The sequence below is a fragment of the Saccopteryx leptura genome, chromosome 2 (assembly GCF_036850995.1).
Source record: "Saccopteryx leptura isolate mSacLep1 chromosome 2, mSacLep1_pri_phased_curated, whole genome shotgun sequence".
In the NCBI taxonomy this organism is placed as follows: domain Eukaryota; kingdom Metazoa; phylum Chordata; class Mammalia; order Chiroptera; family Emballonuridae; genus Saccopteryx; species Saccopteryx leptura.
This window is the reverse complement of record NC_089504.1, coordinates 176392628-176416084: the sequence shown is the minus strand read 5'-3', so window position 1 is coordinate 176416084 and position 23457 is coordinate 176392628.

Below are 23457 nucleotides of genomic sequence, written 5' to 3'. Positions count from 1 at the left end.
GAGGAAGCTACCTCGGACCTGCTACAAGATCTCGGATGAATGGGGTATTGAGTCTCCACCAAGAAGGCCCAAATTGTGATGCAAACTGTAAGTTATTTGGGGTATAACTTACAGGGAGGGCAAAGGACATTGTCCAGCCAGCGAATCCAGATGGTCTTGCAGATCCCCGAGCCTACCAGCAAGAGGCAGGTACAAGAATTCCTGGGTGCAGTAGGATACTGCCGACTGTGGATATTGGGCTTTGCAGAACTAGCTAGACTCCTACATGAACTAACCAGGGGAAAGGAAGAACAATTCATATGGACAGATAAGGAAAAAGCAAGCGTTCCAAGTGCTTAAGGAGTCCCTAGTGACTGACCCAGCTTTGGCCCTGCCAGATATGGCCAAACCCTTTCAGCTATTTATAGCAGAAAAGGGAGGGGTAGCTCTAGGGGAACTGAGTCAGGAGCTCGGGCCGTGGAAGAGGCCCATCACCTATCTGTCCAAGAAACTTGACCCTGTAGCCTTGGGATGGCCAGCATGTCTGAGGGCACTTGCTGCCACCTCAACACTAGTCAAGGAGGCTAGTAAGTTGACTTTGGGACAGGACATTCAAGTAATTGGGGAACATTACGTAGAGCAAGTGCTACGAGCACCTCCTGACAGGTGGCTATCTAATGCACGGCTGACGCAGTATCAGGCTCAGCTGCTGAACCCTCCATCTGTTCAGTTCCTCAAAACAACCGCCCTGAACCCAGTGACCCTGTTGCCAATACCGGAGTCCACAGTGGATCACAATTGCAAGCAAATCATTGACATAGTGACTGGCTCCCACCCGGACTTAAGGGATCAGGCCTACAAAAAGGCAGACCTGACCCTCTTTACTGACGGGAGAAGTTTTATTAAGGATGGACAATGGTATGCAGGGGCAGCCGTGACTATGGGAGATGAGGTCCTATGGCAGAAAGCTCTGCCCACAGGGACATCTGCACAGAGGGCAGAGCTAATAGGACTAACCAGGGCCTTAGAGATAGCGGAGGGAAAAGTTGCCAACATCTATACTGACAGCCGTTATGCATTTGCCACCGCCCATGTTCACAGAATCATATATAAGGAGAGAGGCCTCCTGACAGCAGGGGGAAGGACATTAAGAACCGCAGTGAAACTCTTGCCCTCCTCGATGCCATTTGGCTACCTACCAAAGTTGCCATTATCCACTGCAAAGGACAGCAGAAGGGGAATTCTCCTATTATAAAAAGTAATAACCTAGCAGACTCAGCTGCAAAAGAAGCAGCCACTAGGCCACAGGAAAGCCTTCTGCCATTGCTGCCTAAGCCAACGCTACCTCCGGATCCTAGATATTCCCCAGAAGAAGAGCAGGAAGGGATGCAGTTAAAGGGGAAGAAAAATCAGCAAGGATGGATAGAACTTCCTGATTCCTGGCTCTGTTTACCCCAGGGAATAGTAAGGGAAATAGTGAGAGATATTCATACTAGCACTCACCTAGGGCAGAATAAGCTAGAACAACTTGTCAAGAAATATTATTCCGGGCCCAACATCAGGGATATTGTTCACTCCATTGTCTCTAGATGCAGCATCTGTGCCAGGGTAAATGCCCAGAACAAAAGGTTGCCTCCCTTTGTGAGGTATCGGGGGAAAGCTCCTGGAGTTATGGGAAGTAGATTTCACAGAGATGACCCCTGGGAAGTTGGGTTATAAGTATCTATTAGTATTAGTAGACACCTTCTCAGGATGGGTGGAAGCATTCCCCATGAGAGGAGAGGCTGCTTCCACAGTTTGCAAAGTCTTATTAAGGGAGATCATACCTAGATATGGCATTCCCCTAGCCTTAGGATCAGACAATGGACCTGCATTTATCTCTAGGATATCTCAAGAACTAGCTACTAAGCTAGGTATCAATTGAAAATTGCATTGCATTTATAGGCCCCAAAGTTCAGGACAGGTAGAAAGAATGAACAGGATTCTAAAAGAGACTATAATTAAACTGAAGGAGGAGACTGGTGAAAACTGCGTTGAGCTACTCCCTTTCACCCTCTTTAGAACTAGATGTACCCCTTATCTTAAGAAGTGGGCCCCTTATGAAATCCTGTTTAGACAGCCCATACCCTTTGTGCCTTGATTAACCAGAGAGGAATTAGAAGTTTCTAACCATAACTTCCTCAAGTCCTTGCAGGCTCTGCAGCACATCAGGAGTGAGGTGCGAACCCTCCAGAGATCAGCCAGCTCGGAAGGAAAATACAACCCCAGGCTGCCGGAGTCACCAGAGCCTGGACAGTGGGTATGGATTCTCAACCACAGATGGGGCAACCTTGAGCCACGATGGAATGGACCATTCCAGGTACTCCTGAGCACCCCTACAGCTGTTAAGGTAGCTGAGAAGCCCTACTGGATCCACCTCTCCCACATGAAGCCGGCCCAACCACCCGATGAAGGACCTTGGAGATGGCAAGTCAAGCGGACCCCTGGAGAGCCTCTAAAGCTCACCTTCTCCTCCACTTAGGACTGATAACTTTTTATTGTCTACCCAGCAAGGGACTGGAGTTGCAGGAATGGGTTTTAATCAGGACAGCAGATGGCACAGTTATAGCACAGAATAACACCTGGGATAGTAGCAACCTCACAACCCTCCAAGCTGACTTATCAAAGTTTTTCAAAGAAAAATTCTGTGATTCACCAGCAGCTTGGAGACATTCTGATTCAGCCAGGAGCCCACTCTTAGATAATTGGCCTAGCTCATACACTGCGGGTAGTAAGTGTTCACCCCATGTTAAGAATAGGGCTTTATGGTATACTCCACACTATGCCTGCCCTGAACCCCCTTCCGGACAGCGTGCATTTGTGGGTCTCACTCAGATTATTTTTGTAAAAAATGGGGTTGTGAGACACTTGTCAGTGAATTTCAATGGAGTCCACCTAAACCAGACCCAGACATAAGTCTCTTTCGATTAGGAACTAGATTAGGGGGAAGAAGGCCCAATGATGGTTGGGGTGATCACTGTGCTAAAGATAATTGTAACCCTACTATCATTATAATTAAGAAGACTAAAGACCCAAGTTGGAATTCAGGAAAAACATGGGGCCTAAGACTATATGTAACTGGACATGATCCGGGTACCTTTTTCACCATCAGAAAACTTCCTACAAAGAACAGACCTCTCCTTCGAGGAGCAGGAAGCGGCCTGCCACTCAAACCACCTAGGCCCCCTGTCAGCCTACCGGCAACACCTGAGCTCCCGGACAATAAGACTGGCCCAGACCAGAGCGGAGCTACCATGACTCCTACTGCAGACTCTTCCCCAGTCGAGCCAGAAGGGCAGGAGCATAAATTGCCTTTTTACACTCCCAGCCCATTACTAGAAAGACCACACCACCAAGAGATGTATGCCCTAGATTTACTGGATAAGGTATTTCCCTTCTTTAACAGTACGCAGCCTGGAATCACAGAGTCTTGTTGGCTATGCCTTAGTCCCAGACCCCCTTTCTATGTAGGGCTAGGGGCCAACACCTCAAGAGAAGGGGAACTGGCTCCCACTACAGTAACCCTTATGAGGGACTGAAACCAGGATCAGATAAAAGATTGTTTCTCTGAAGGATCTCTCACTTTAGCAGAGTTCCATGGGAGGGGGACCTGCTACCTTCTGGCAAATTTCACCTAAGTAACTTCAATTATAGTGACTATTGTCTTAACCAAGAAACCCTACCTGCCACCCTAGAGGGCCCAAAAGTAACAAAGGCTCCTGAAGGACTATAGTTTGTGTGCACTCAAGGTATCTTCAAGTGTATAGTCCCTGCTCATCCTGAGCTTTGTGTAAGTGCTTATATTATTCCACAGGTATATCTGTATGGGGGAGACCCCGAATTCCTCGTTGCTCCACCTAGGCAGGCAAAACAAGCTCTTCTCCTTATCCCTATCATAGCTACCATAGGAACTGTAGGGTCAGCCACAGTAGGGACAGCATCCCTCATTCAGGGAGAACTCACCCTCAGACAGTTATCCAAGACCTTCTCTAAAGATATTGCGCTTCTCCAGGAACAGGTAATATACCTCGAGAAGCAAATAGATTCCCTTGCTGAAGTAGCCCTTCAGAATAAGAGAGGGCTAGACCTCCTCCTCCTTAAGCAGGGAGGAGTGTGCACTGCATTAAGAGAAGAATGTTATTTTTACGCTAACCACTCTGGAGTAATTAGAGAGAATATCAAGACACTTAAAACAGATTAAGGAACAGGGACCTAGAAGAAGAAAGCCCTAGCTGGTATGCCTCCATGTTTAAGACCTCTCCTTGGTTAACTACCCTCATGTCCACAGTTGCCGGGCCCCTCCTATTATTCTTATTGGCTCTTGCCTTTGGACCAATAATCCTTAACAAGCTCCTTCATTAAAGAAAGAATAGAAGTAGTAAAGTTAATGGTTCTGTCCCAACCTTATACCATTCTTCCCACTGATGGAGAATCAAGGGTTTGATTTATGCCCAAAAAAGATGGGGGAATGTTAGGTTCAGGGAGGTGTGCTGTGGCTGCCAGAGTCTAACTCTTGAAGGAGCAGGAACAGGGAAGTGCTGATAGGGTCCCTGTGAGGCTGAGAACAAAGAGATCAGCACAAAGCTGGGCAAACATCCTGCATTCTATTGGTTAGAGACCCTTATCAGAAGTTTATGTTTGAAATTCACCACTAAGCTAAACCCTTCCCCTGTTGCTATGTTGCGCATGACCCCCCTAGCGAATAGTGAACTGCCACATCTGCTTCTGTATGATGCTTGCTCACTTAGGATATATAAGGACCTAGTTGTAAGCGCCAGGGGCGACTCTCGGTTGTAGCCCCCTGTGGGTACAGTGTCTCCGAACACCTTGAGAGTTCATCCCTGTGCAGGTTAAACTTGGCCAATAAAGTAAGATCTAACCCTTGAAAGTCTCCGACGTTTATTCTCACGTTTGGTGGATGCAACAGTGGCAAGCTGACAATGGAAATATTTTAAATAACAATCTTATTATTGTTTTTTGTCAGGTGTTATTTAATATTGTTTTATTAATATTTTAAACTCTTCATTATAACATAATCTAGTTTTGTGTATCTCTTTTATTGTTCTTATTTAAGTATTAAAGGCATAAAATAATAAATTATCTTTTGATATATCATTTTTTTATACTTAAAACTGTCATTAGGGCAGAGAACCAGTTGTTAAATTATTTGAATCTGACCACTGCATAGTTCCCAGCTGCATTCCAGACCCTCAGAGAGAGCAATTCAAGCACAAGACAACTATCAGTCACTGACTATAATCTTGTCTTTCTTCATGGCATAGTCATTGAAAATCTTATCCATAACCTGGATTTCTGCAGTGATACCTGCTCCCAGGGTCCCTTACTGAGGAAAGACTCTTTTTCTGCCCTCATAGACTCTTTATTGGGTCAGCTTTCAGAATTCTTCCATACTCCTCACAGCGCTCCTTGTCTTCAGCTCAAGCATAGTCTTCTCTTAGTGACTAGTCCACGCTCATCTCTAAGGCCTCCTCCAAGTCTTTGGTGTTTGTAAGGCCAGTGGCCACTGCCATAGCTATGCAGGTTCACATTGAATTTGGGCAGATGGTAAAAGAACTGTGGAGCCAGGAAATGGTGGCCATTCCATTTATTAAAGTCTCATAACAGCAAACGAGCAAACAGGCAGGGAAGACAGCTTCCCTTTCTCTCTTCAACTCTTCCAGCTCATAGACCCCCCACCTGCCTCAGCAGGGCTCCCTAGCCCCTCAGCACTCTTTCACCAAAACGACAGGCAAAAATACACCTTCTCTGGCAAACAATTGCCCCTCCCCATGGAGGTAGGTGGTTCACAATTTGCAATCTGCCGCCCTGAGGGCAAGCACCAGCAGCCTTCTATATACTATACACATATGGCGCTGCCCCAATACAAGTGAGAAAACTTAAAAAAATATTTGTTTACCCAACATGAATCTTTACACAAATAATTAAATTAAATTAAACTTTAAAAATTTAGTCTTTAAAAAGAGAAACAATATAAACCTAACTCTGAACCTAACAGAGAAGAGTAATTTCAAGTGGCTTTCAAACACAAGAATTTGATTATACATCCATTATGAGACATACCCCCAAAATAAAATTTTGCATACAAGAAATTTGGATGTCAGATGAGTTTCAATAATTTTATTGTTGGTATTTATTCTGAGATTGATGCATTTGTGGAATAAAATTCATACATAATTATGTTGATATTATTGGGAATTAGGATTTTGGGCACAGGAGAAAAGAGAAAGAAGATAAGAGTTTCATTTTGAATTTAAATTTGAATAACCAGAAGGATCTTATATTGTATTTAAAACTTAACCAGAATATTTTGATAAATTGCTGGATTCCATTTCCTGAATAAAAAATGTTTGAGATAAGCCTAGAATATCATTCCATACCTGAAAACAAAGAGACTTTTAAAAAAACTAGTGGAACTTGGTCAAAAGAGCCAAGGAGTCCATTTAAAGACGTTCTCAGTTGCCAAGGATGAATGAATGTATATGTGAATAAAAACAAAGCTACAATGAATTAAAATATATCAAGTGTATTTACTTCCATAAATTCATAATGATAATAACAGGAATAACTGGATTAACTTTGGTGGATGCTGTAACAATTAGTAATCGCAAGAAGGATACATAAAATGTAGCAAATTATATTTTCTAAAATGATGGCAACAACATCTATCATTCCAGGTGATCTTCCCACAATATCATATGGACATTCTTCCCACTGAAATGGGGGGGTCTATGTTCCCTCCCCTCAGTTATATAGTCCTGTGACTATAGTCTGTGATTTCCAGGGCTATGTCATGAAAGATGATACAGCTCTACCTTTTACACATCAACCTCTATGCTAGGGAAAGCCCAGGCCATGAGGCATGGACTTATGTTGGTATTCCAGTTGGCCGGACTTCCAGATGCATCTGAAGTTACAGTGATTAGCCATCATTAACCACCATATATGAGAGTGAGGATATGCTCTTAAAATGACTCTAGCCTCAGTCACTCACTGTCTGACAGCAATCACACAAGAAATTCCAAATGTGAAACAATTAGCAAAGAGCAGCCAACTCCCAAACTGTGAGAGAAATAATAAAATAATTGTCATTGCACTAAATTTGGAGTGTTTTATGCCATAATAGATAACTGTAATATACTAGGAAAGAATTGAGGATTTGTTCTGCTTCTCCTCTACTACCTGTGTCTCAGGGTAAACAAATAAATCCTGAGACGTTTTATGTATAGATAATTCAGCCAATAAATAAGAAATATATAGAATGAGAATGCCTTCAAAAATGAATCTAGGCAGTGACCATCAATGACTCTAATGTCATAAACAGACAATGTGATTTTATGTTTTTTGGATGGAAGTACACACTGCCATTTATGAAACATTCTTGCCAGAAAATTGAAACCTGAATTTGATCATATAGAGAAATAACTACCATTTCATAGAAAATATAGGGGACAAATCAACTTATTAATTATGAGATACAATCATAAAATTTTGGACTATAATAAATGCTAAAGGACAACTGACCTGATCTTTAAAATAAGTGTATTTCAGGGCAATAAAGGCGGGGTGGGTGGGGAGACCAGTAGTTTAGAAGAGAGAAAACCAGTGGCAATAAATATTATTTTGATCCTGATTAATAAACCATTTAAAAATGTGAGATGGTCAGGAACTTTGATAATTTAAAGCAATTATTATTAATATTCTAAGTGTGATAATGATATTGAAATTTTTTCTCTTTCTTTCTTTCTTTTTTTTTTTAAATAGACCTTATCTTTTAGTGATATGTACTAAAACACTTTGATGGCTAAGATTTGATTCAAAGTAATCTAAGGTAGGCATATATGAAATGAGATTGGCTATAAGTGGGTAATGGTTGGAAACTAAGTGATAAGCATATGGGGATTCTTTCTCTTATTCTCCTTCTGTACTTGTTTAAACTTTACCATTCTGTAAAGTTAAAAAAAAATGAATCTGAACTCCTGAATGCTAATCCTTGGGTCTCTCAGCTCCTAAGCAATATCTTTTCTCTGCATATTGTGGTGCCCCCTATTGGTGAGTTAGAGTAGCTGAATCTGGCTATCCAAATTCCTAACCAGATTTCCTACAGGCAGTAAAATAAAATTTTTTTTTCAGGAATAAAGAATCTTAAATTTTACATTTTTTCTTCCTTTGATAATTTCTATCATAAAACTAGTGAAGGAGAAAAGCCTAGGCATAAAAACAAAATAAAACTTTGCAACAAACAGAAGAAAACATTGCTTTGGAACTGATTAAGTTATTAGAGAAAGAATAGAGGGAAGAATGTGTTGCTGAGGTCCGTAAATCCAGATTTTTTCTCATGGCCTTTCAGCAAGAAGGGGAGTGACATTAAGCGAATTGTGTAACCTTGTGACATCACTTTCCCCATCTGTGTAGGCCAGAGGTCCCCAAACTATGGCCCGTGGGCCGCATGCATTCCCCTGAGGCCATTTATCTGGCCCCCGCCGCACTTCCGGAAGGGGTACCTCTTTCATTGGTGGTCAGTGAGAGGAGCACATTGACCATCTCATTAGCCAAAAGCAGGCCCATAGTTCCCATTGAAATACTGGTCAGTTTGTTGATTTAAATGTACTTGTTCTTTATTTTAAATATTGTATTTGTTCCCATTTTGTTTTTTTACTTTAAAATAAGATATGTGCAGTGTGCATAGAAATTTGTTCATAGTTTTTTTATAGTCTGGCCCTCCAATGGTCTGAGGGACAGTGAACTGGCCCCCTGTGTAAAAAGTTTGGGGACCCCTGGTGTAGGCCATCATGTGATAAGATCTCCCTGGAATCCAATCAGTACAGTCTTACTTCAATATAGTTCAGTTCAGTCCTACTCTATTCTTTAGTTTTTTATACAAACTTTGTTTAAAAATTGCAATAAACAGATGAATCTATCTTGCCTAAAAATGACATTTGCTACTAGAAGTAGGGAGGAAATGAAATTGTTTTCCTAAATAAAAATCTCATTTAGCATGTCAACAATTAAGAGCTACATTATCCTCTCCTGTTGATATATCTTCATGGTCAAGTGAAATAAAGGACAAAATGAACAAATAGGACTATATCAAATTAAAAAGCTTTTGCATAGCTAAAGACACCATTAACAAAATAAAAAGACAACCCTCACAATGGGAGAACATATTCACTAATGTGTCTGATAAGGGTTTAATTACTAAAATTTATAAAAACTTCTAAAACTCAACACCAGAAAGATAAACAATACAATTAAAAAATTGGCAAAGTAACTGAATAGACACTTATCTAAAGAGGACATACAGATGGTCAATAGGCATATGAAAAATTGTTCAATGTCACTAATCATCAGAGAAATGCAAATTAAAACAACAATGAGATACCACCTCACACCTGTCAGAATGACTGTCATTAACAAATCAACACACAAGGAGTGCTGGCAAGGGTTTGGAGAAAAGGGAACCCTCCTGCATTGCTGGTGTGAAAGCATATTTGTGTAGCCACTGTGGAAAGCAGTATAGTGTTTTCTCAAAAATTAGAAACAAAACTGTCTTTTGACCCAGCTATCTCACTTTTAAGACTATATCCAAAGAAACGCTGGCTGGTTGGCTCAGTGGTAGAGTGTTAGCCTGGCGTATGGATGTCCTGGGTTCAATTACTGGCCAGGGGACACAGGAAAAGCACCCATCTGCTTCTCCACCCTTCCTCATCTCCTTTCTCTTTATCTCTCTCTTCCCCTCCTGCAGCCAAGGCTCCAATGGAGCAAAGTTGGCCTTTGCGCTGAGGATGGCTCCATGGCCTCTGCCTCAGGTTCTATGATGGCTCTGGTTGCAACAGAACAATGGCCCAGATGGGCAGAGCATCACCCCCTAGTGGGCATGCTGGGTGGGTCTCTGTTGGGCTCATGTGAGAGTCTGTCTCTCTGCTTTCCTGCTTCTCACTTCAGAAAAATACACACACACACACAAATAAATAAATAAAACATTAAAAAAGACTATATCTGAAGAATCCCAAAACACTAATTCAAAAAAAGGTATGCACCTCTATGTTTATTGCAGCATTGCTTATAATAGCCAAGATTTGAAAACAGCTCAAGTATCTATCAGTGGATGAGTGGCTAAAGAGCGGTGGTATATATGCACAATGGAATACTATGCAGCTGTGAAAAAGAAGGATATCTTGCTTGTTACAATGGCATGGATGAAACTGGAGATTATTACACTAAGCAAAATAAGCCAGGCAGAGAAAGACAAATATCATATAAACTCACTTATATATGGAATCTAATGAACACAGTGAACTGAGGAATGGAAGAGAGGCAGAGGTGGGGGTCACAGGAAGCAGAGGGACAGCTGTCAGAAGGAAGGGGGAGGAGGTGATGGGATCAGAGAAGGTGGAAGGATTAGTAAATTTATATATACATAACACAGAGATACAAATTACAGGAGAGCAAATCCAAGAGGGAAGGGGGGAAGGAGTAAAGAGGAGGGGTCAAAGGTGGTATGATGGGGGCACATTGCTGGGAGGTGAAGGTGTTATATTGAGTGGGACACTTGAATCCATGCTAAAACAATAAATTTTAAAATTTAATAAAAATATATATATCCTCTCCTGTAATTAGTTTAGACATGAAGTAATACATCAGTCTTTTAGTCCTGTTAAAAAATTTAAGAATTCAAAGTAAATTTACCCTGACATTATAAGGGGGCAAACATAGGATTACAGTCGTGAGTATGTAAAACAAAAAGTTTACTATTATCTTATTTATTATTGTAATAATAATAAAAAACTATGAATCTATATTTGTCCCATTGTGTATTTTCTTTTATTTGGTGTGATTGAAAAGTTCTAATTTATTCTTATGACAGCCAGGAAAATTTCACAGGATGTCTGAATCTTTTCAATACAAATGTTTCTAACATTTGTATGGAGTGGACTTAAGAAGGTATTTTTCTTTTTTAATGTGCATTTACAGTGTCTATATATCATTGCAGATGATAGTGAACTTCCACTCCAGTTCTGACATGAAAGAATTCCATTAGAGTTACACTGGCCCCTTGTGCTCCTGATGGCCCTCACTTACTCCTCCAGAGAGGAATGAGTTTCTTCCTTGGCTGGTGAGTGTACAAGAGAGACCTGCTTGGCTGGCCTCTTCATCCTCACTCTGGTTAGCGAGCTGAATCCCAGAGTCAATTCTGAGCTGCTTTCATCCTCCATGGGGAGGACTGCAAGTGACCACCTCTGCTTGAAACTGGATTGGTCTGTCTTTTTGTTTTTGTGGTGATGCGCTAGGAAGCCTATTTGTCCAGAGAGCTACAATTATGTCACAATTAGTTATCCCCTTTGTTTAATATTACTAACCATGCAGTGAAATAGATTTTATAATTTTAATTATACAGGTGAGCAAAGTAGATTTCTGAGATATAACCAGATCACATTACCAGCAAATAATAGAAATCATCCCCAATCCTTTTGGGAGTCTTCAAGAGGGTTAATTAAAGAGTATCATATCAATTTTTCCTGAACCCAGTTCTGAAAGAATTTAGAAATAAATTAAGAAGTGGCAGATGGAGGACAAGAATCAACAATATTTATATTGAAAGTTAAATTGGAACCCATGTGCTTGCTAAAACCAAACCCCAGAATGAAGCAGCTTTTCCTACATGGGACTGGGACAGACCCCTCCCACTCCTCTTGGCTCCTTTCCCCCTTCCTCCTCCTTTCCTCTCCTTCCCCCCTCTCCCACTCCCTCAGCAAAGACAGAGATTATTGATATAAATTTGGGAAAAACTAAAAAGAAAACTTCCTGCAAGTAGCTTATTCTCAAAGAATATTAGAGAGGAGATGAATACACTAAGTTTAGTCTCTTCCAGTTTGCCAGTCAGATAAATTACTCAGCAGCCTTTGAGATGAAGTGAGTAGAGGTCAAAGAGCAGCTATAGGATAACTTGCATAGTTCTCTATGTACATGGCAGGAAACATCTGGAATGGTGAAAAGCATTTATCCCCAAATTCGCCAGATAAATTTTTCTCTTAATCTAATACATTCAAATAATAATACTATGCTTATCCCTCAGAAGAGAAGTTACACAAGCTATCAGGACATTTTCACTCTGATCTTTATGACATTACTCTCCAAATTATTACTACCCACCCTTTGGATTCTCCTGGGACCTCCAGACACACTATAAAATTTGCCTCTAGAAAGCTCTGAAAGGGACTTAAGTTGGTCAACTCTAGAGCCAGTCTCATTCCAAAGTTGAAAATTCATTCTCTGTTCTGTTTACATTTCTAAACAATGTCCAGCTATGTTTTCCCACAGCATGTTTAGAGGTCCTTCAGTGAGATTTAATGACTACAAAAAAATTAGAAACCATAAAATTTCTTTAGTAAGGATATGCCAACACCATAAAAATACCCTGAATCTGAACATAGAGATCTCCACTATTATAAAAGTCCCAGGGCAAAATTGAACTTCAAAGATTAAATCTCCTTTCAAGATAAAGTAAAAATATATTGAAGTCCAAATGAATTAAAGTCTGATATCAATTTATTTTTCCTTGTGGAATTAAATGTTTGAAGCTTAAAATGTCTAAGTTGTAATAAAGACCCAATTATCCTCCCAAATTTATCATTCAGTTCAGTCTCATCAGAGCAATGCATGGGTAGAGTTGGTCTTTCAGCAGCTGCCTTTTGCCATGAACTCAGAGAACTAGGTCTAGTTCCTTTCATGCCAAGAGGCACCCAGGGAGGCAAAAAGAGGCCCCAGCCTTATTCAGCTCCTTGTCATGGAACAAGATGGCATTCAAGAACGTGACAGAAAGATTTAGCAAAGCACATTATAAATTTCTTAAAGTAATAGTATGCACTCAAGAAGTGAGAGTGCGTGACTATTGAGGGTCCAGGTGAAAAGCTTTTATTAAATGTGGGCAAAAGGGAATAGGGTGGCCCTCTTCTGGTGCTGCTGAAGTGATAGCGATGGGTCTCATCCTTGTTTCTCCTCTCCAGATAGCAATTTCTTTTTGGTCCTACCAGCTACAGGAGATTGGGGAGGTAGAAGCCAGGGAACAGGTGTTCATTAAAGGCTGCATCTTGATGTTCCAGCCAAGATGAAGAAGGGGAGGGGTAGAACTTGAGGTCTTTTGCTTCATATTCTAACTTCCTTATTTCACGTTCATTTAGATCAGGGGTCGGGAACCTATGGCTCATGAGCCAGATGAGGCTCTTTTGATGGCTGCATCTGGCTCACAGACAAATCTTTAATAAAAAAAATAATAACGTTAGAAATATAAAACATTCTCATGTATTAAATTCATTCATTTCCACCCACTCATGTTCATGGTTGCGGGTGGCTGGAGCCAATCACAGCTGTCTCCGGGACAACACCAAATTTTTATTGGATAATACGTAAAGTACACGGGTCGTTGTATGGCTCTCATGGAATTACATTTTAAAATATGTGGCGTTCATGGCTCTCTCAGCCAAAAAGGTTCCCAACCCCTGATTTAGATTTTCAGAAATCATCCTGTCAAGATACATTTTAAAGAATCCAGAAGATTAATAGGAAACAAGAGATTATTGCAGCATTGGGTCCACGTTCACCAAATTTAGAAAAGAAGCTGATTTCCAGTCCCTGAGGTATTACCCCAGACAGAATAATGCTGCCAGAAGTCAATGCTACCAAGACTGTGGCCGATACTCAGTGGTCTTGGAAAGCAGGGTAGAGGATGCTGGTCGATTCACACCCGCTGTCTGCATTCCACTATCTATAAATTTAAACTCCACTGGGACAAACATTCCAGGGAAATGCTAACCTCGGCACTATAATTGACATATCTGAGAATAGGGAGGATCTTCGTGTGAGTATTGCTTTCTCAGAAAGAGACATAAGAGCAATTGCTGTCTTTACATAAATTGAGAAATTGGCATTGTTGACAGACCCAAATATCAGGATTTAATACAGTGGCTTTCTAGCTTCTTAGTAGTGCATTCACACCCTTGACTTCTACTGTTTCCAGGACTGAGTGTGGCCTCTATCAAGTGCCATCACATCTTTCTTTGTGAGCAGGGCCATCTTTCTGTGTTCCTGGGCCACTATTATTGCGGCTGTATCCTTTCCTTTAGTCGTATTTGGGTCTCCCAAAATTATTTCCCTAACAATATTTGTCATTTTAATTGTAATTAAGCAGTCAAGAATCAAAATGAATTTGTAGATAAGCCTTATGAATCCAAGGGTAATCTTAACATTTCCTTTTTGGGACCATGATGACAATTCAAACATCCCAAAAAGGACAATTTAGGAAGCCTCTCCAGCTTGGAAAAAAAAATGTAAAGCCAGAATCTTGTGACTGCGCTTTGTAACACTAAAAGAATTCAGCTCTGTTTGACTCTAAAGCAATAAATATTCTGTCCAACAATTCTTGTAAGACCTGTAAGACCCTTAACAATGAAACATTGCCTCATCCACTACTTTAGAAAATGTGCGCCTGCTTTTTATAGTGAGCTGGGGCCACGTCAACTTGCTAGGGGCCTCCCAGGGGGTCTCTGTTGGTAGGGCCCCATGTTGCCAGGGATTTAACTGAGGCCAGATCTTTACTAAGGCCAATTCTTTGCTTAAATCCCAGCCTCTAACAAACAAAAACAAAAACAAAAAACAAACAAACAAAAAAACCCCAACCAATCATTTGTCTGTGGACAAAGCTGCCATAATCTATTTAAATCCACCAAGGTGAAAGTACAATATTTCCCAAGGTTTAACATCTCTTTCTCATGTCTCAGCAGTTAAAATCTAGCCCCACACATATCTCAAAAATCACAAATAAAAAGAAAGAGAAATACAAGTTCAAAATGCCCTGCTTGAACAGTAAAACCCAAGCAGAACATCAGATATCTAGGTTTCTTCAAAGCCCCCACAAGTACTTTCAGTTTTCCATTTCACGCTTCTGTTTCATGTCTCATTGTTGCTGGCCCGTGCTTGAAATGTTGTGAGTCTTTCGTAAAGAAAGGGCAATACCTCCATTGTTCAAATTTAGAAGTAAAACAAAGGAATCAGAAGGAATAAAAAAATATCAACTTCTTTTTGGTAAACACTAAGTTGAAGTACACACCTTACACATATGAGCAGGTGAGTATCCCCATTGCATTTCAGAGTGAGAACTCACCACATGGTTACAGATAGCACTGGACTGGTGGGCCCTGTGCTATAACAGTGTGACTGAGGAGGCTTGCTCCCAGCTCCTGAGAGGAAGGGCAAAGCTCAACTGAAAATGCTCAATTTATTCTTTACAAATTTGTCATTGGGTAAGACTTTTCCCTGCCTGAGGCAGGAGTGAGGAAGGGAATGGGGAGTTAGTGCTAACAAGCTGTAGGCCAAAAGATGGCTCTGAGGGAAGATTCCACCCCTCTTAACAGATAGAAAAGCTGTGACTCCCCTTTTTTCTATTAGAGAGCATCTGTTTTCCTACCTGCAAAGTGGTATCTTATCTAATATATAGGCAGTTATCTTTAAACAGTCTATTATCTCCACTTACTTATCTCTGGTCTATATGTATGTAAAGCTATCTATAGGTCTGGCAAAACTTGCCCTGTCATAAGTCTCAGCTGACACCATTAAAGTGTTGGTGAAATTAGATAAAATTAAACTGTTTGAAGGCAAAGTGTCTTTACTTTAGTTCCAGAATGCCAAGGTATTAATGTAGTCCACAGGACCAGTTATCTATTTCCCTTCCCATAGCCTCTGGAATTAGAACAGAAAGCAAAATTCATGACAGTCCACGCATATGGAAGTCACCGCCATAGATTGAGGTGCATATTAATTCTTTCTCTTCTTTCCTTGGGAAGAGACACATTTTTAAAACATTTGAGAATAGAAACAAATGCGTAAAATTTTATTCTTTATGCCTAAATGACATTATTTATTTAAGTGGTTGATAATGCTTGTTGGAGCATAATGATAGTTGTAGCTGGGAATAAGTCATTTTCTTTTTTTTTTTTCTTTTGTTTTCTTTTTTTGTGTGTGTTTTTCTGAAGTTGGAAATAGGGAGGCAGTCAGACAGACTCCCGCATGCACCCAACTGGGATCCACCCAACACTCTTTTACTCTTTTGTTTTGTTTATACAGAGACAGAGAGAGAGTCAGAGAGAAAGATAGGGACAGATAGACAGGAACAGAGAGATGAGAAGCATCAATTATTAGTTTTTTGTTGCGCATTGTGATACCTTAGTTGTTCACTGATTGCTTTCTCATATGTGCCTTGACTGCAGGCCTTCAGCAGACCAAGTAACCCCTTGCTGGAGCCAGTGACCTTGGGTCCAAGCTGGTGGGCTTTTGCTCAAACCAGATGAGCCCGCGCTCAAGCTAGTGATCTTGGACTCTTGAACCTGGGTCCTCGGCATCCCAGTCCGATGCTCTATCCACTGTGCCACCGCCTGGTTAGACAGAAATAAGCCATTTTCAATCTTCCTTCTTCTCTCTTTCTTAATAGAGGAAGAAATCATGAGAAGTCAATCAAACTTGGCATACAATCCTTATTTGACTATGCCTGTTGGTTTGATTTGTGTCTCAGAAATTTTCTTCATCATTCTACTAGTCTTAAAGCATATTTAGCAAGCTCTAACAAGTTTTAGGGAGAGATATTTGTAACTCAACAATGATTCTTGATATATTGTGTATATTACAATAGATGGCATATTAAAAATTAATGTCAGGCCATTATTCTACAATTATACTTTTTTAAAAATTAAAAAAAAATTCTTTTTCTTTAGTGAGAGAGACAGAGACAGAGAGAGCAAGAGGGACAGACAGGGACAAACAGACAGGAAGAGAGATGAGAAGCATCAACTTATAGTTGCGGCACTTTAGTTGTACATTGATTGCTTCCTTTATATGCCTTGACTGGGGGGATCCAGTTGAGCCAGTTACCCCTGGGCTCAAGCCAGTGACCTTGGGCTTCAAGCCAGTACCTCTGGACTCAAGCCAGCAACTATGGGGTCATGTCTATGATCCCATGCTCAAGCCAGTGACCCCTGATGATGCTGAAGATGGTGAGCCCATACTCAAGCCAGAGGAGCACATGCTCAAGCCAGTGATCTCAGAGTTTTGAACCTGGGTCCTTAGCATCCCAGGCAGTGTTTCCCAACCTTTTTTGTGCCATGCCCCACCTTAACCTTTCTAAAATTTTTATGTCCCCCCCTATGTAACATACATAATTTTTAACATTAAAAAATTGATTTGTTCACTTAATAAACATAAATGATAGGTTCTAGGAAGAAATCACTATGAAATTGTTAACAAAACACAGTAAGTAAAATTTCAAAACATATAATAAAAAACAGAAATTTAAATTCCAAATAATTTTAATACAGATTTTTCTATATTAATTTATTATTTTAATTTAGTGTGATCCTTGCACTTGATGCTTGCTGCACAGAGATTTTATATTAGGTTCCAATTTGGTTAGCTTTAGTCTCAAGTCTCCACGTTGTGTTATATCCAGCCGATTTCTTTTTTTTACCAGTAAATCATTTACAGCACTAAATCCACATTCAGCTAAAAATGAAGATGGAAATGGTAGCAATAGTTTTCTTGCACATTTGGTTGAATTTGGCTATTTGATTTCTGTTTCCTCACAAAGCCATGCCATCGCTCCTTTGATATTAAATAAAGCTTTAACTGACTCATCATTTTGCAATTCTGCGAGTTGTTCTTGATACTGCATATTTGATATATCAGACAAATCCACTAACATTGGCTGCATCATCCATGTTGGGAAATCAATTTGTTTTAAATCAAAAAATCTTTCTTTTAAATCAGCCAATAGAATATTCAAATGATTGACAATAACAAGTAAAGCGGTATCAGTTACTTCACATTTTTGGAGCCAATGAAACTGTTTAAAGTTTTTGTTGTTAATATGTTTCTGACATAAGTCAATATTGGTAATGAAACCAAATATCTTTGCTTTTCCATCGACAAGAGTTTTATTTGTTCCTTGAAGTTGCTTATTTAATATATCAATATTTAGTTTTTCAAAGATATTGGCTAAATAACTCACAAATGCTTTACCATCTATTGTTAACAGATACTTCATTTCAGGTTTGTCGCTTAAAAAATCACTAAGAGTATCAAACAGTTCCATAAATCTTTTCAAACAGTTTCCTTTAGATAGCCATCTTACTTCAGTATGAAGTAAAAGTCTCACATGGTCTTCATTTTGTTCTTCACAAAATAGCTTGAAAAGATGCTCACATTTGGCACTAGCTTTAATAGCATTAACACACTTTATTACTGTATGTAATAAAGAACAGGCAAGATGTTTTTAGCTACCAAGTTTTCCCTATGAAAAACACAATGCACAAGAATCATTTCTGGATTTGCATCTTTCATCAATTTTAAGCAGCCATTTTTCTTGCCCATCATATTGGGAGCACCATCTGCAGCACAAGATGTTATATTTTTCATTGGTATATCATTGACATCTAAGAAGTTTTTTAGCTTATTATATATATTTTTGGAGGTAGTGGTGCTTTCTAATCTTTTACAGAACAACATTTCTTCAGCAAAATGTCCTTTATCAATATAGCTTATGTAAGTTATCAATACTGCTTCACTGTCTCTCAAAGTTGATTCATCCATTTGCAAGGAGAATTTTCTTGTTTTCAGCTTTTCAATAAGTTGTTTTTCAATATCCTCACTCATTTCATCTATTCTTCTGCTAACAGTATTGTCACTGAGTGGCATAGCTTTTACATCTTTGTCATCTTTTTCAAGAACCATTTTAAGAAATGCTGATATTGATGGTTTTATTAAATTCTCTCCTATAGTGTGATTTTCTCCAGTTTTAGCGATGAATAAAGAAATTTGATAACTAGCCTCAAGAACACGATTATTAGTTGAAGTATGAGCAGTAAATAGAGACTTTAATGTTGTTCTTTTTTCAAAGTTTTTCTTTAAAGTTTTAAAGTAACTCAAATCTGAATTAATATGAGCACTATGTTTTGCCTTCAAATGCGCCTCAAGACGACCTCATTTCATTGAATCATTGGTCAAGCATTGCTGGCATAAAAGACAAAAAGGAATCCGCTCATCGTGAACAGCCGGTATGAACCCAAATTTTAAATATTCCTCCGAATATTGACGAGTTTTTTTCTTGCTTGCACCACTCATTTTACTATGGGCTATAAGAAATAAAAATAAGATCACTTAAAAACTAATATTAAAATGTGTTAAAATATATTCAATGTGACATAGAGTAAATGTATACTAAAAATTCATATTTATTTAAATGTATATAACACATTTACTACACTACCACTGCAAATCAAAAGGTATCTATATTTTTTCCACTTGACAAAATTTTCTGGAAAGTTATGCTTCTAAAATTAAAATTGTCGTGCATGCACTATTATAGCCCCAATAATATTTATAAAATACTAGTGCTTTCTAGCCCCAATGCAAGAAGTACTTAATAAAGAATTTAATATTGATAAAAATAAAATCAAATACTTACCAATTATATCTATACAATATATATATGTATATTTATTAAATCAACAAGCTTTTATAACAGTTTTGACTGACACTTATTTCAAATTAACACCAACTGAATGATGTGAAACACTACAGAAGTTGCGATGGGCCAATTAGGCGAGAATAACTGCGTTGTTTAGTGAGTTTTTAAAACGTCTGGGGTTCCCCGCAGCAGACGGCATGCTCCGCGGTGAACCCAGGATGAAGTTTACTTGACGACGCCAATCACCCAGTTGATATTTTGGTCTCGTCAAATGAAATTATACTTAATAATTATTTATCTCAATTATTTAAGAATTGCATTGGGCCAGGGGATGACGTCAGAGTGATGGCGCGGTAGGAAGCAATACCGATAAATCTCCCCATAAACTCAACAAGATCTTCAACCAGAAATAGAAAAACCTATCCTTGGAGCCTTCAGATGCTTCGCAATACATCCGAAGGTATGGACGAGCGAAAGATTGGCTAGATATATGGTCAAACCCCAGGGGAAATAGGGAGTAAGAAATGCTCCGCCTTCCTCTCTAACCCAAACAGGATGGCTTTCACTGAGAACTGAGAATATAGAAACTAAGGTGGGCTTAGGGAGTGAATAGATCCAGGCCGCGGTACAAACAGCCAAACCAGGCTGTGGCACGGAGATCCAAGCCACGGAAAAACCTGGGCAATTCAAGCTAACACATGCGCCAAACCCAGACAAAGAAAGACAAGTGGGGCAGCCATTTTCCGCATCTCCTGATGGGCGCACGTGGATAATGGGCGAGAGATTCCTACAAAAACTTCAGGGGTGGGCGCCGCCCGTGCTAACCAACAGAGAGGCAGAGTCAGAGGCCTCTGTGTGGGCAAAAGCGGAATCTCCTAGGAGCCCCAGCGCCCTGAGGGGGCCGGGCACGGGGAGGGAGCTGGAGCCAATTCCAATGCTGAAACTTTTCTGTGCGGGTGGAGGGCTTTCTCGGCGTGAGAGGCATCTGGCCTGATATCCTGGTCAGCGCGCACGGAGAGTGGGCAGGAGATTCCTCCGAACTCCTCAGGGGTGGGCGCCCGTGTCTTCCCACAGAGGGGCAGAGTCAGGGGCCTGTGTGTGGGCTGAAAGAGGAATCTCCTGGCCGCCCCAGCGCCCTGGGAAAGCCGCGCACAGGGAGAGAGCGAGAACCAATTCCAATGCTGGAACTTTTCCGTGCGGGCAGGGGTTTCACTCAAAGTGTGACGCAGCTGGTCTGACATCCTGGTCGGCACGCACGGAGAGTTGGCAAGAGATTCCTCTGAACGCCTCAGGAGTGGGCACCCGTGTTATCCCACAGAGGGGCAGAGCCAGAGGTCTTTGAGTGGGCGGAAGCCCCGCCTGATTATGCTAGCAGCTCTGACTGAGCCTTACTCAGAGCCCTGTGCTGAGTGGGAATAGAGTGGGGAGTTGCCAGCTCCTTGAGCCTCTTACTATCCAGGCAGAGGCAGCAGCAACCCCATAGCTGGATTATCAGGCTTCCAATTGTAAAAGGAAAGACTAGGAGAGAGGCTCCAGAAACACTCTCACAGTGAGAGACCCTCTCACTGTTGTAGCCTATAAACGCTAATGAGCCTCGACTGCCAACGAGACTGAAGCCCAATACATGACATCGCCATAGAGAATTATCAACTGCAAACCTCTACCAGAGCATGCCACAGGGGCAGAACCCAGGGTACAAAGTCACCGACCAGGAAGAGAGACAGAAAATAAAAGCAAGACGATAATCTCTCAAAATCAAGAATAATCTGCAGACTTTATAACCTACACCATTTTATTATATTTGTTCGTCTGTGTCTCTTTTCTTCATTCTTGATTTTTTTTTTCCTATTCCAATTTGGTCGATTAATTCTCTCTCAGTCTTACTCTCGCCTCTCTTTGAACTACACTACCCATAAGTGTTACATCTCCCATTATCTTTTCTTTCCTCTTCCTTTCTCTCTATGAGAGTTGCAATCCAACCCCCCTAACTCTCTCTCTCTCTCCTCCTTTTTCTTTTTTCTTCTTTTAGTGGTTCCGTCTTTTCTCTCTCTCTCTCTCTCGCTCTTTTCTCCCTCTATATTAGTCTCTTCCTTTCTCCTTTACGTCTTCTCTCATTCAAACCTCAATAACAAACAAATTATCTTATCTGGGACTCAAACTTAAGTTTGTGGCATTTTGGGGGGTTTTTACTTCACCTTTTTAACTCATTAGCAGTGCTCCTATCCCTGGCTCTCCATTTTATCTAGTTCTTGTTCCACTATATACAATAGTAATTTTTTAACTTTCCAAACCTTTTTCCTGTTTCTCTCTTATTCCTCTCATCATAACTCTTAGTCAGCCAACACCTAAAAGCAAATCATTTTATTCTTGACCCAAATTTTTTCCTTATTTGCTTTTTGTGGGTCTATACTGCCCCCTTTTATATATATAAATATTTTTTTCTTTTATTTATTTATTTTTTTCTTTTTCTTTTTCCTTTACCCCTTTATTACTTCTCCCCAATTCAGGCCCTCCACTACAGGTATTGTTTGTTCTATTTAGTACAATATAATTCACAGTTCATCACAAGATTTTCTCAAGAAAGAGGGGAGAGGAGAGGAGAGGAAAAAAGGAGGGGAAGGAATAATTCCCTTTTTTCTCAAATTTTTATCTTAGTTTATTTTTCTTTATTTAATGATTAATTTTTAAAAAAAAAACCTCAATTTTTTATTTTTATTTTTATTTTTTTTAACTTTTTATTCATTATTAAATCTCATTAATACTATCAACAAAACCACCCTCAGATGCCATTAAAGAAGAGAAAATCGAATATAATGGATACAAAATAAAGAGAGGTAACACAGAGAGATGAGGAAAAATCTATGGAGAAAAAATTTAAGATATTGGAAACCTTGGAGTTAAACGACAGAGAATTTAAAATAGAAATCCTAAAAATACTCAGAGATATACATAAAAACACAGAAAGGCAATTTAGGGAGCTCAAAAAACAACTCGATGAACACAAAGAGTATATCTCCCAAAGTGACTGAGTATACATTTTTCTCCAATGTACATGGATCATTCTCAAGAACTGACCATATGTTGGGCCACAAAAACAACATCAGCAAATTCAGAAAAATCGAAGTTGTACCAAGCATATTTTCTGATCATAAAGCCTTGAAACTAGAATTCAACTGCAAAAAAGAGGAAAAAAATCCCACAAAAATGTGGAAATTAAACAACATACTTTTAAAAAATGAATGGGTCAAGAAAGAAATAAGTGCAGAGATCAAAAGATATATACAGACTAATGAAAATGACAATACGACATATCAGAATCTATGGGATGCAGAAAAAGCAGTGATAAAAGGGAAGTTCATATCACTTCAGGCATATATGAACAAACAAGAGAGAGCCCAAGTGAACCACTTAACTTCACACCTTAAGGAACTAGAAAAAGAAGAACAAAGACAATCCAAAACCAGCTGAAGAAAGGAGATAATAAAAATCAGGGAAGAAATAAATGAAATAGAGAACAGAAAAACTATAGAAAAAATTAATAGAACAAGGAGCCGGTTCTTTGAAAAGATCAACAAAATTGACAAACCCTGGGCAAGACTTACCAAGGAAAAAAGAGAAAGAACTCATATAAACAAAATCCAAAATGAAAGAGGAGAAATCACCACGGACATCGTAGATATACAAAGAATTATTATAGAATACCATGAAAAACTTTATGCCATTAAATTCAACAACCTAGAAGAAATGGATAAATTCCTAGAACAATACAACCTTCCTAGACTGAGTCAAGAAGAAGCAGAAAGCCTAAACAGACCTATTAGTAGAGAAGAAATAGAAAAAACCATTAAAAACCTCCCCCAAAATAAAAGTCCAGGCCCAGACGGCTATACCAGCGAATTTTATCAAACCTT